The following is a 13,843-nucleotide window of genomic DNA, read 5'->3' as shown; positions in this document are numbered from 1 at the left end:
CATATTTTTGTGACTTCCAGGGAAGATGTAAACATTGGATCTTTAGGTCTGCAGCACTGGGCTGGAGAAAAAATATATATATTATCGTTTGCAATTTGTTATTTTCTGCAGGGTACTTATTTTTTCAAAATACAGATATCTTTATTGTAAATAAGATGTTTTGTTTTTAAACATATTTAGAAGCACTTGAACCCAGGAGGCAGAGGGTTGCAGTGAGCCGAGATGGCACCATTGCACTCCAGCCTGGGCAACAAGAGCAAAACTCAGTCTCAAAAATAAATAAATAAATAAAAATAAATATATTGAGAACAGAATTTTAAAAGTGAGTCTCTAGAGCAGTTTCCCAGACTTCTCTGAGAGTCACCAGGGTCCCTTATCAAAAACTCAAATTCTCAGGCCCATCCCCTAGAGGTTCTGATTTCACTTGTCTGGTATAGGGGGCCTGGAAATGTGAATTTTTAACAAATGCCACTGGAGATTCTTCTTATTGCTGAGTTTCTCTGGGAAGTGGTATGCCAGTGCCAGAGGCTACCTGCGTAAGAGTCACCACAGTGCTTATTGAAATATAGATTCTCGGGCCCTGCAGATTAAATCTCTAGGGATAGAAGGGTTGTGAGGAATGGAAAAAGGAATATGGTACCATGTCAAGTGGTCCAAAACCTCACCCTTCATCTTTGACAGAGGTGTTCTGAGCTTCCCACTGGGCAGCCCAGAAGAAAGTGGATGTCTCTTGCTGGGTGATGCATATTTAGACAGCAGGCAGCCCTCACAAGCTGCAATAATAACAGCTAATAGGCCTCCTGCCCTGTCCACTGAAATGGGACTCAGCCCACTTAGATATTCTCTTTTTCCACCTTTCCTATCAAGGCCCATTGTTCCCTCCTGGCCCCCAAATCTTTTTCAATGTTATTTCCAGCACCCTGTCTTTCTGCTCTTGGTTTAGGTGTTTTTCAGCCAATCTCTGTGGCCAGAGCTGGGAGAGGAATTGGGTCAAATGCTATGTTTCAGTCTTGACAAGGCTTTTTTGTTCCTGAGAACCGACTTTCGAAGTGTTTTTAAAGACTGAGCTGTGTCAGGGAGGAAAAACTTTTCCTCTGCTCTCTTATGTTTCCTCTTTGGGGGCCTACAAATTAAAACAACAAAGATAGCAAGAGAAAAAAAAAGCATTTAATTACATATGTAAACACACACAGAGCAAGCAAGAAAGAAAGAGAAATTCACAAATAACTGTGACCCTAGATGGTTAGAATTTGGAGCTTATATATCATCTTAATAGGGGACGAAGAAGGGCAGAGAGGCCTTTCTAGGAGAGTAAATGACTTCTTCAAAGGAAGTGAGGGAGAGACAAAGCATTGAGAGAAAACAAAACACTTCTTGGAAAGACAAACGGACTTTTAGGAGAATAGATGGAAGATATAGTTTTGTAGCAATGTCTGGCTGTAGTGCAGATGTCTCCTCTCTGAGAAGAAAATATTAAGAGTTGCTCCCCAGGAGGGGATTTATAACAATTGAGTTATTTGGGGAGACTTTGCTTTTAGGCATATAAGGGATTTCGGGAACTCAAGTGCCTTCAGCTCAAAATAACTTTCATGCCATGGTAGCTTATTCTGAATCCCTTTAATTATTTGTTCTCCTTGTAGTCTTGCTGTAGCAATTACAAGTCTCTGTGAGACACTGTAGATGTTTTTGAATAGAGGAAGAATCAGAACGTATGAAGAAAAAAATGATTAGAATGATTTGTTGGTGATGGCAAGCATACAGAAAAGTTTCTAAAACTAAAGTATACTATTTAGCACAATAACACAAACACTCATGTTAACCCATATGGGCCAAAGTAGAACATTCAACACTCCAAAAGGACCCAATGTGCTCCTTCCCTTACAACCTTCAAGTGCCTAGAGATGGCCACATCGTGATTATTACCGTATTTACTTTCTTGTTTTTCTTTCTAGTTTTACTACATAATTACTCATCCTTAAGCAATATTATTTTTTATCTCTATGTAAATGGAATCACAGAGTAAGTTTTTCATTTACATGTCTTGAACTTTTTTGATCAATCTATGTCTTTAAGATTTCCCATGTTGATATGGCTGTAGTTTATTCATTTTCATTGCTGTAGGTTACTATATTGCACTGGTGTATCATAATTTATTCTACTGCTGATGGACATATAGGCTACTTCTAGCTTTAGGCTATTATAAGCAATGCTGCTGTGAAAGTTTGTGTAAACACACACACACATACTCTTTAAGTACTCTTTAAGTACGTGTGTGTGTGGTGTAAATATATATATATTTATATATATTCTGGAGCATATAAACACAGATTTCCCTGGAGCCTTTACCTTGGTATATAATTCATGGTTTGTAGAGAATGTATATATTAATATATTCAGTTTTACAAGATCGTGCCAAAATTTTCCACAATGATTGTACCAATTTATATAACCAACAATATACAAAAGTTTCTGTTGCACTACATCCTCACCAACACTTGATATTGTCAGACATTTTAATTTTTATTACTCTAATGAATGTGTAATGCCATTTTATTGTGACTCTATTTTGCGTTTCCCTGATTTTTAATGAAGAATAGCCCCTTTTTATATGAGCATTGTATAATTGTTTAGGTCTTTCCCCATTTTTCTATTGGGTTGTTTGTATTTTTCTTATTTTTTTATTAATCCATTATATAATGTTGAAACAAGTTTTATTGATTATATGTGCTACAAATGTTGTTCCCACTTTGTGGCTTGTACTTTCACTGTCTTAATGTCTTTTGATGAAACTAAGCTGTCAATGGAGTAAAATTCATCACTCTTCCCTTATGATTAATGATATCTGTATCCTATTTAAGAAATCTTTTCCAACCCTAAGGTCATTAAGACTTTTATATTGTCTTCTAAAATGTTATTGCTTTGCTTTTTAAATTTTGGTTTAGGCAGACCTGAAATTAATGTTCTTACATATGGAGAAAGGGATGCATATATAGATCCCTAACCCCCTCCATGTGGAAAATTAGACTAGCACCATTTTTTGAAAGATGGTCCTCTCTGCCCTACCCTGCAGTGCCATCTTGATCATGAACCAAGTAGTCATATATGTATGGAGTTGTTTCTGACCTTGGTATTCTTTTCATTGATCTATTATCTTTTTTGTGTGTTGCTGGATTCAATATGCTAACATTTTGTTTAATGTTTCAGGGGATCTCACAAATAAGACCGACTTGTAATTTTTCTTTTTGGTAATGTCTCTGAATTTGGTATCAAATTTTGCTAGCTACCTTCATAAAATGAGTTGGGGAATACACTTTCTTTTTCCTATTCAATTGTCTTTTTTACCCATTTATTCCTCTTGTTTTTGGAATCAAGTTGTCAAGAACCCCTAAAACTCTATGTGGATTTTTATTAAAATTTCTGTTCGTATATGAATTTGAGGGAAAACAGTATTCTTCTATATGAGCCTTTCCTTTCAGTAGTCTGCATTTGTTCAAGTGTCCTCATATATGTTTTCCAAAAATTCTATCATTTTCATTATATAGGTTGTGTATCTTATAGGAGGCAGAATTCTAAAGTCCCTCTAAGTTTTCCACCCCTAGTCAGTAGAACACTAATCTAGGCACTGCTAAGAATGTACAGATGTGATTAAGTTATAGATCTTAAAGTAGAGAAATTATTGTGGATATCTGGTTGGCCCAATCTAACCACTTGAGCCCTCATAAAAAGAGAAATTTCTTCAACTGGAGTCAGTCAGATGTGACAAAAAAAGAAAAGCTGAGAAAAGATAAGGCAGAAAGATCATAGACATTCAAATCATAAAAAAGTCTCGATGCCACCGCGTAGTGGCTCACACCTGTAATCTCAGCACTTTGGGAAGCTGAGGCGGGCAGATGGCTTGAGCTCAGGAGTTCGAGACCAGCAACATGGTGAAACCCTGTCTCCACTGGGTAACACGGTGAAACCCTGTCTCCACCAAAAATACAAAAATCAGCTGGGCATAGTGGCACATGCCTGTGGTCTCAACTTCGGAAGTTGTGGCAGGAGGATCTCTTGAACCCAGGAGGCAGAGGTTGCAGTGAGCTGAGATTGCACCACTGCACTCCAGCCTGGGTGACAGAGCGAGACTCCATCTCAAAAAAAAAAAAAAAAAAAAAAAGAAAAGAAAAGAAAGGCTTAGTGCATCATTGCTGACTTTGAAAAAAATGGCCAAGGAATGCAGGTAGCTTCTAGAAGCTGAGAATGGCTCCTGGCTCCTGGCTGACAGATAGCAAGCAATGGAGAGCTCAGTCCTACAAGTGCATGGAACTAAATTCTGTCAACCACCTAATGAGCAGGAAACAGATTCTCCCTTAGAGCCTCCAAAAAGGAACGCAGTAATACCTTGATTGCAGCCTTGTGAAACCTAGCACAGAGAGCTAGCTGAGTCACTCTGTGCCTGGATTTCTGACCTACAGAACTGTGAGATAATAAATGAGTGTGATTTTAAGCTGGTAAATTATGGTAATATGGGAGGAAAAGAAAACGAATATATATCTTATTAGGTGAAAATATTTTGGGTAGCTCATCAGGTAGGCCTTTAAGTAGAATGAGTCCATGAAGGTCACACTACTCAAATCCTGTGGCTGACATTGTTTCACCTTTTAGAATTTTGACTAAAAATGCATATGCTGTATATATAAGGCAGATGGCACTTGGAGCTGCTATCACCTACCTCCTGAAAGTGGGCTTGGTAGACAAGATAGATAGTACTTGGGAAAAGAAGGAAGTAAATAGAGGAAAAACATAACACCAAAAACCAAGAGCATGGGGTAAGAGCAGAATGAGCAGCATGGCTTCTCAGCCTCTGTTTGCTCACTTCTGATTTGGACTCATCCATCACACTCTCCTGAAGTAAATGTGTGCTAAATGTGGTTCACATATTCCACTTAAAAAGTGAGAAAATAAAGTCTAGATCTCTGTGAAGTAACTGCAAATATTGAATGTATTTTGATACTGACATTTTTCAAGTCTAACTTTAAAGGTTTCTATTGTCATAAATAATGCATAATTCCAGAGACTGTTTGTGTCTGAAAGGCATGATTTAAAATTAGAACACAAGGTATCCTGGCATGTATACCTGTCTCAGCACCCCATGTGGGCTCAATCTAGTTATCAAAAAAGAGAGGAATATTTCCTTCTTACAATTAAAAAAAGTTCTCATTCTGGAAATATATATATATTAGCTAAGTAGGTTAAAAATATACATTCTTGGCTTGGTGCTCAGTAACTCCAAAAGGTGACATCCTAATGCTTCCTAAAAAATAAATGATACACATGACAAATCAGGTAGCTGGTGAAACTTGAGTCTTCCCTAGTATGCATGTAAAGTTTACATATAAAATAAGGAAGATACAGCTTTAGCTAATTCAGACTGAGATTTATTGTTAATAGGAGTCATAAGAGTGCATGGTATTTCACAAAGCATAAAATATGGAAGACAGATTTCCTGCCCTGAGGAGCTTAGTAAAACATGTGCAGACAGTAGGTAACAGGAAAAATATTAAGTCATGGTGATTTACAAAGTGGTCACCAGTGGAAGACCGAGTACAAGAAGATGCCTTATAAAAACAATAGGAAAATGTCTGGTTTTTGGAAAAAGATCTTGCAAAAGCTTGAAGAAAGAATGAAAAAGAGATGAGCGAAGATGAGAGTTCTAAGAATGATGAAAGAGGAAAAACTGAAGGGAGAGGTGGAGAAAAAGGCTCAGGCTACTGTGAGACATGAACCAATATATGAATTATAGAATGTAGGACTGATTTGACAAACCTCTGAAAACAGACAACTGGAAATTCTAACTATACATCTCATTTCTTATAAAACTTAAGAGACAGTTTTCTCAAATAATAGACACTAGACCAAACTTCTTGTTCAAGCCGTATTATATTCTGTCTATAACATATGTACATACAAATAAAATCACATGTAGATCTGTATACTGCTGAATTGTGAATAACTTTAAAAGTTTGATGTTTTTGAGTTATAGTGTGAAAGTAACTTCCCCTTAGAAGATATATTCAAAAGCACTAGTTTTCTTTATACATACATATATTACAGAAAATGCCCAATGCTGTAGCAAAACTGAAATCAGAACCAATATTTCCCTACAAGATAAAGATCAAATTCCTGTACAGTATATTCAAGGCCTGTATCATCTCCAGACTCCACCTTTGTAGACCAGACTTCTCTTTATTCCTCCAATAGGCTGTATTCATAAAATTGTCTGTCCCAGTAATTTGCCTATTTTTAATTGGATCATTTGGCTAGGCACAGTGGTGCATGCTTGTACTCCTAACATTTTGGGAGGCCAAGGTGGGAGGACTGCTGGAGCCCAAGAGGCTGAGGCTGCAGTGAGCCGTGATCACTACTGTGGTCTAGCCTGGGCAACAGAACAAGACACTGTCTCTAAAAAATAAGTTAAAAAAAGAAAATTGGATCATTTGTCTTAATTAAAGGGTTTTGAACATTCTTTATATATTCTGAATACTAACTAATTTTTAGGTATGTAATTTTCAGATATTTCTCCAGGTCTGTGGTTTGTCTATTTGTTCATTTAACATTGTCTTCAAACAGTAAAAATTTTTAATTTTCATGAGGCAAATTTATAATTTTGGTGTCATATCTAAGAGATACTTACCTAACCCAAGATCGCAAATATTTATCCTATGTTTTAATCTACAGGTTTTATACCTTAATATTTTGCTTTTAGGTCTTATAGTTATTTTGAGTTGGTTTTTTAAAGGTATGAGGTATGGGTTAACATTCATTTTGTTTGCATATGGATGTCAAACTATTTCAGGACCATCTGTTGAAAAGACTATCCTTTTTCCATTGAATTGCCTTTGCATCTTTGTCAAAAATCAATTGGCTGGCTGGGCGCGGTGGTTCATGCCTGTAACCCCAGCACTTTGGGAGGACCGAGGCAGGTAGATCACGAGGTCTGGAGGTTGAGATCAGCTTGGCTAACATGGGGAAACCCTGTCTCTATTAAAAATACAAAAATAAAAAATAAAAAATTAGCCGAGCATGGTGTCACGCACCTGTAATCTCAGCTACTAAGGAGGCTGAGACAGGAGAATCGCTTGAACCCGGGAAGTGGAGGTTGCAGTGAGCCAAGATTGCCACCACTGCACTCCAACCTGGGAGACAAAGCAAGACTCCATCCCAGGAAAAAATCAATTGGCTGTATATTCGTGAGTCTATTTCTAGACTCACTCTTCTTTCCATTGATCCATGTTCTCTATTTTTGCCCTTTGCTACAATATCTTGGCTACTGTACCTTCGCAGTAAGTGTTGAAATGAAGTAGTATGAGTCCTCCAACTTTATTCTTGTTAAAAATTGTTTTGGCTAACCTACCTAGTTCTATATGAACTTTTAAATCTCAATTTCTAGAAAAATATCTTGCTGGGATTTTTATTGGGGTTGCATTGATCTTGATCACTTTGAGAAAAATTGGCTTATTAGCAACATTGAGTTGTCTTATCCATGGATACAATATTTCTATTTATTTAGATCTTTGATTTCCTTTATCATTATTTTATAGTTTCCAGCATATAGATCCTGCATATTTTTATATTTTAAATTTATACTAATTATTTCATTTTTGGTACTATTATAAATTATACTGTTTTAAATTTTGATTCCCAAATATTTATTGGCAATATTTAGAAATAAAAATTATTTTTATCTTTGTACCTTTTATTTTATTACTTTTCTAAAATGATTAATTCATTCTAGGACTCTTTTTATAGATTCCTTGGGGTTTTTTATATTAAAATCACATAGTCTGAACAGAGAGTTTTATCTTTTCCTTTCCAAGCTGTATTTTTTTAAATCTTATTTCTTGCCTTGCTGCACTATCTAGTATCTCCAGGATAATGTTGAGAAGGAGTGGTGAAAGCAGATATCCTTGCCTTAAACTCAGTCTTAGGGAGAAAACATTGAATCTTTCACTTGTAATACATTAGATGTAGATCTTTTTATCAGGATAAGGAGGTTTTCTAGTTTGTGGAAAATATTTATCATGAATAGATTTTGAATCTTGTCAAATGCTCTCTCTGCAACTAAGATCATATGGTTTTTCTTATTTACTAAGTTGTTATAATGAATGACATTGACTTTCAAATCTTGAACAAGCCTCGTGTTCCTGGAATAAACTCTATGTGGTCATGACATGCTCTACTTTTTATATATTGTTAGATTCAATTTACTAGTATTTTGTTAAGGATTTCACATCCATGTTTATGGGTATATGGCTCTCTAGTTTCCTATTATGGAATGTCTTTGGTAAATGAGTTGGAAAGTGTTCTCTCCTCGTATTTTCTGGGAGACAGTGTGACGTATTGGTATTTGTGTTTGTTAGAACTTACCAGCAAAACTAGTTTAATTGTTGGAAAGTTTTTAACTGCAAACTCAAAATATTCAATAAATGTAAAACAATTCAGATGATTTAGTTCTCGAGTGAGCATTAACAGTTTATGTATTTCAAGAAATTGATCTCTTTCATCTAAGTTGTCAAATTTACTAGCATAGAGTTGTTCACAATATTCCCTTATTAGCTTTTGTTTGTTTGTTTTGTTTTGTTTTGTTTTTTGCTTGAGACAGGGTCTCCCTCTGTTGCCCAGGCTGGAGTGCAGTGACACAATCTCAGCTCACTGCAACCTCTGCCTCCCAGGTTCAAGTGATCCTCCTGCCTCATCCTCCTGAGTAGCTGGGACTACAGGTGTGTGCCACCACGCCCAGCTAATTTTTGTATTTTTAGTAGAGACGGGTTTCGCCATGTTGGCCAGACTGGTCTTGAACTCCTTACCTCAGGCGATCTACCCACCTCGGCCTCCCAAAGTACTGGATTACAGTCATGAGCCACCATGCCTGGCCCCTTATTAGGTTTTTTTTTTTTTTTGAGACGGAGTCTCGCTCTGTTGCCTGGGCTGGAGTGCAGCGGCCGGATCTCAGCTCTCATTGCAAGATTCGCCTCCCGGGTTTACGCCATTCTCCTGCCTCAGCCTCCCGAGTAGCTGGGACTACAGGCACCCGCCACCACGCCCCGCTAGTTTTTTGTATTTTTTAGTAGAGACGGGGTTTCACCGTGTTAACCAGGATGCTCTCGATCTCCTGACCTCGTGATCCGCCCATCTCAGCCTCCCAAAGTGCTGGGATTACAGGCGAGAGCCACCGCACCCGGTCCCTTATTAGCTTTTTAATATCTGTCGCGTCAGTAGGATCAGTGATGATGTTCCTACTTTCTTTTTTTGTCTTTTTTTCTTTTTTTTTTTTTTTTTTTTTTTTTTTTGAGAAAGAGTCTCCTCCTTTTGCCCAGGCTGGAGGGGCAGTGGTGCAATCTTGCAATCTCAGCTCACTGCAACCTCCGCCTCCTGGGTTCAAACGATTCTCCTGCCTCAGCTCCCCGAGTAGCTGTGACTACAGGCATGTGCCACCATACCCAGCTAATTTTTGTATTTTTAGTAGAAATGGGATTTCACCATTTTGGCCAGGCTGCTCTCGAGCTCCTGACGTCAGGTGATCTGCCTGCCCCGGCCTCCCAAAGTGCTGGGATTACAGGCATGAGCCTCCACTCCCAGCCCTGCTACTTTCATGTTTGATATTTGTGATTTATATCTTCTCTCTCTCTTTTTCTCAGTCTGGCTAAAGGTGTGTCTTTAAAAAAAAAAAAAAAAAAAAAAAAAAAAAAAAAAAAAAAAACAAGCTTTTTATTTCATTGATTTTTCTCTATTATTTTTCTACTTGTAATTTTTTTTTTTTTTTTTTTTTTTTTTTTCAGGTGGAGTCTCTGTCACCCAGGCTGGAGTGCAATGGCCGGATCTCAGCTCACTGCAAGCTCCGCCTCCTGGGTTTACGCCATTCTCCTGCCTCAGCCTCCCAAGTAGCTGGGACTACAGGTGCCCGCCACCACGCCCGGCTAGTTTTTTGTATTTTTTAGTAGAGACAGGGTTTCACCGTGTTAGCCAGGATGGTCTCAATCTCCTGACCTCGTGATCCACCCGTCTTGGCTTCCCAAAGTGCTGGGATTACAGGCTTGAGCCACCGCGCCCGGCTTTCTACTTGTAATTTCATTGACTTTTGCTTTTCATCATTTCCTTCTATCTGTTTGCTTTGGGTTTAACTTGCTCTTCTCTCATTTTTTAAGTGGAAATTTTGATCACTGATGTGAGACATTCTTATTCTCTAATCTTAGCAATTAATGCTACAGATTTCTTACTAATCACTGTTTTAGCTCCATCCCCATATTTTGATGTTACATTTTTATTTTCCTTCAATCAAAATGTTTTCTAATTTCCCTTGTGACTTTCTCTTTTACCCATGCTGTATTTAGAAATTGTGTTGTGTGTGTTCTATCCAAATATATGGTGATTTTCCAAATATCTTTTTGTGATTTGTTTCTAATTTAATTATTTTATGATCTGACGTCACGTTTTATGTTATTTTATTTTTTAAAAATTTGTTGTGGCCTGGTGTGGTGGCTCATGCCTGTAATCCCAGCACTTTGGGAAGCCGAGGTGCAGACCATCTGAGGTCAGGAGTTTGAGACCAGTCTGGCCAACATGGCCAAACCCCGTCTCTATTAAAAACACAAAAATTAGCTGGGTGTGGTGGCACACACCTGTAATCCCAGCTACTCAGGAGGTTGAGGCAGGAAAATCACTTGAACCCGGGAGGCAGAGGTTGCAGTGAGCCGAGATCATGCCACTGTACTCCAGCCTAGGCGACAGGGTAAGCCTCCATGTCAAAAAAAAAAAAAAATTTATAGTTTGTTTTATTGGCCAGAATATTGTCTTTCTAGATAAATGTTCCATATACAACATTTGAAAAGAATGTGTATACTAATGTTGTTGGATGGAGTACTCTATAAATGTCAATTAAATATAGTTGATTTCAAAAGTATTGTTCCAGTCTTTCATATCCTTGTAACATTCTGTCAACTTCTATCAGTTACTAGGAGGGGGATGTTAAAGTCTTCATGTGTAATTGTAAATTTATTGCTAACATGTTTTGCTTTATGTATTTTGAAGCTCTGTTGTTAGGTATAAACACATTTAATATTGTTATATCTTCTTGGTGAATTCACTATTTATCATCATGTGACGTTTCTTTATATTCCTGATAGTATTCTTTATTCTAAAGACTTTTGCCTAACATTAATATAGCTACTCCAGCTTTGTTTTGATTAGTGATTGCGTGGTATATCTTTATTCATACTTTTACTTTAAACCTATCCTGTATCTTTATACTTGAAGTGGGTTTCTTGTAAACAGTATCTAGTTTGTCCTTTTTTATACAGTCTTATAATATCTACTTTTTTACTGTTGTTTTGTTTTTGTTTTTGTTTTTTGTTTTTGTTTTTTGAGATGGAGTCTTGCTTTGTTGCCCAGGCTGGAGTGCAGTGGCACAATCTTGGCTCACTGCAAGCTGCGCCTCCCAGGTTCACGCCATTCTCCTGCCTCAGCCTCCCGAGTAGCTGTGACTACAGGCGCCCACCACCATGCCTGGCTAATTTTTTGTATTTGTAGTAGAGATGGGGTTTCACCGTGTTAGCCAGGATGGTCTCGAACTCCTGACCTCATGATCCAACCGCCTTGGCCTCCCAAAGTGCTGGGATTACAGGCGTGAGCCACCACGCCTGGCCCTTTTTTACAGTTTTATTGAGGTATAGTTTATATATGCCTTTTGATATTGTCCCACAGGTTCCTGAGGATTTGCTTATTGATTTTTCAATCTATAATGTGTTTCTCACATTAGATGCTATTATCTATCTTCAAGGTCACCAACTCTTCCTCTGTCATCTGCAATTTGCTATTGAGCCCATCCAGTGAATTTTTGAGTATGCTATTTTTTAGGTCTAAAATTTTCATTCAGGTTTTTTTAAAATAATTTCTAGCTAGGTGGTGGCCACTGCACAAACTAGATTCTGCTCACTCTGGGCCTCACTCCACTTCCTCCATGACAGATCATATGACACATAGTATGTCAGACATATCATGTCTGACAAACCTGACATGGCTGAGATCAAGAAATTTTATGTCAAAATAGAAGAAGGCAGAATTGTAAGAGAAAAATCCACTGCCTTCCAAAGAAATGATAGAACAGAAGAAGCAGGCAGACAAATCTTGTGGAGGCATGTGCCACCAATATGCACTGTACATTCAATGAGAATTGCCTTCTTATTTTATTTATTTTAGCTGTTTAATTTTGTAAGATGCAAAGAGGTTGGATCAACCTTTAAAGTACTATGCTGCCCTTTTCACATCAAACAATAGAAAACTGCTGACAATGAAGGCCACACCTGCCTCTCCCATCTGCTTGTCTGGCTGGCAAGGAAGGAAGATAACTTGCATGCTGGTGAAGGAAGAAGAAGAGTAGGAAGACAGGTAAATCTAGAGTTAAACCAAGCTGCCCCAAAGTGTCTTGCAGGCTCTCAAATGCAGCTTAAATGAAGTTTAATTAGAGTGCCATTTTTCTTGTTCAAATGATTTTATTTATTAGAATAAACAAATTTTATTTAAAAATAATAAACAGTTTTAGGCTGGACGTGGTGGTTCATGCCTGTAATCCTAACACTTTGGGAGGCTGAAACGGGTGGATCACTTGAGGTCAGGAGTTCGAGACCAGCCTGGCCATCATGGTGAAACACCGCCTCCACTAAAAATATAAAAATTAGCTGGGCGTGGTGGCTCGCACCTGTAATCCCAGCTACTCAGGAGGCTGAGGAGGAGAATCACTTGAACCCGGGAGGCAGAGGTTGCAGTGAGCTGAGATGACACTACTGCATGCCAGCCTGGGCAACAGAGTGAGACTCCATCTCAATAAAAACAAACAAAAAAATAAAAAATAAGAAAACAGTTTTAAATCCTTTAAACATTTTTCCATTTTTCTTTTGAGAACTTTTCATTCACTTCAAGGTTGTTTACCTTTATTTCATGGAGCACAGTTATACCAGCTGCTTTAAAGTTGTTGATAATTCCATCATCTGGGGCATCTCAAGGTTAGCACATGTTGATCATCTTTTCCATTGAAAAATGGTCACATTTTTCTAATTCATTATTTGTCAATTTTAGATTTATCCTGGGCATGTTGACTTTTATTTTTAAATTTTTAGTTTTATTATTTTTTATTTCTTTGAGACAGAGTATTACTGTGTCACCCAGGCTGGAGTACAGTGGCACGATCTCGGCTCACTGCAACTTCCACCTCCCAGGAGTTCAAGAATTCTCCTGCTTCAGCCTCCCAGGTAGCTGGGATTACAGGCGCCTACCACCACGCCCGGCTAATTTTTTTATTTTTAGTAGAGACAGGGTTTGGCCATGTTGGTCAGGCTGGTCTTGAACTCCTGACCTCAAGTGACCTGCCCACCTCGGCCTCCCAAAGTGCTGGGATTACAGGCATGAGTCACCGGATCCAGCCCAAAATAATACTTTTTAAAGTAGTTTTTTCCTCTTCTATCCTTCTGGGTGACAGGGTACAGGGTTTCTGGCTTCAGGGACCTCATACTGTAAAGGTGAAGGAGAAAATAATGTAATTTACAATATTTCTGTAGGGCAATATTTTAATGTTTTGAAGTGTGTTTTCTTACTTTAAATAATTATAACCCACAATAAACTCACATGGAAAGTATGAACAGAGTCTAAAATTTCAGAATTGTCTTAATTCTATACTTTGAAATTGAAGATAATTTTATATTAAATGTAAATAATCCTCAAAGGAGAGTAAATTAGTTGTTATTCAATTGACAATATTTGCCTTCTTTAATTGGCTTTTTTCTGAACGGGTAATATACGCATGACACAAAAT

General features: G+C 37.8%; 1 pseudogene; it reads left to right on the top strand.

Annotated features, from left to right (window-relative positions):
• Positions 1–11,948: 11,948 nt before the first annotated feature.
• Positions 11,949–12,419, top strand: LOC126932712 (thymosin beta-4-like; annotated as a pseudogene).
• Positions 12,420–13,843: the final 1,424 nt, after the last annotated feature.

This window comes from Macaca thibetana, chromosome 12, assembly GCF_024542745.1.
Source record: "Macaca thibetana thibetana isolate TM-01 chromosome 12, ASM2454274v1, whole genome shotgun sequence".
Taxonomy (NCBI): Eukaryota; Metazoa; Chordata; class Mammalia; order Primates; family Cercopithecidae; genus Macaca; species Macaca thibetana.
The sequence above is the reverse complement of the archived record's forward strand: the minus strand, read 5'-3'. Positions and strand labels throughout refer to the sequence as shown.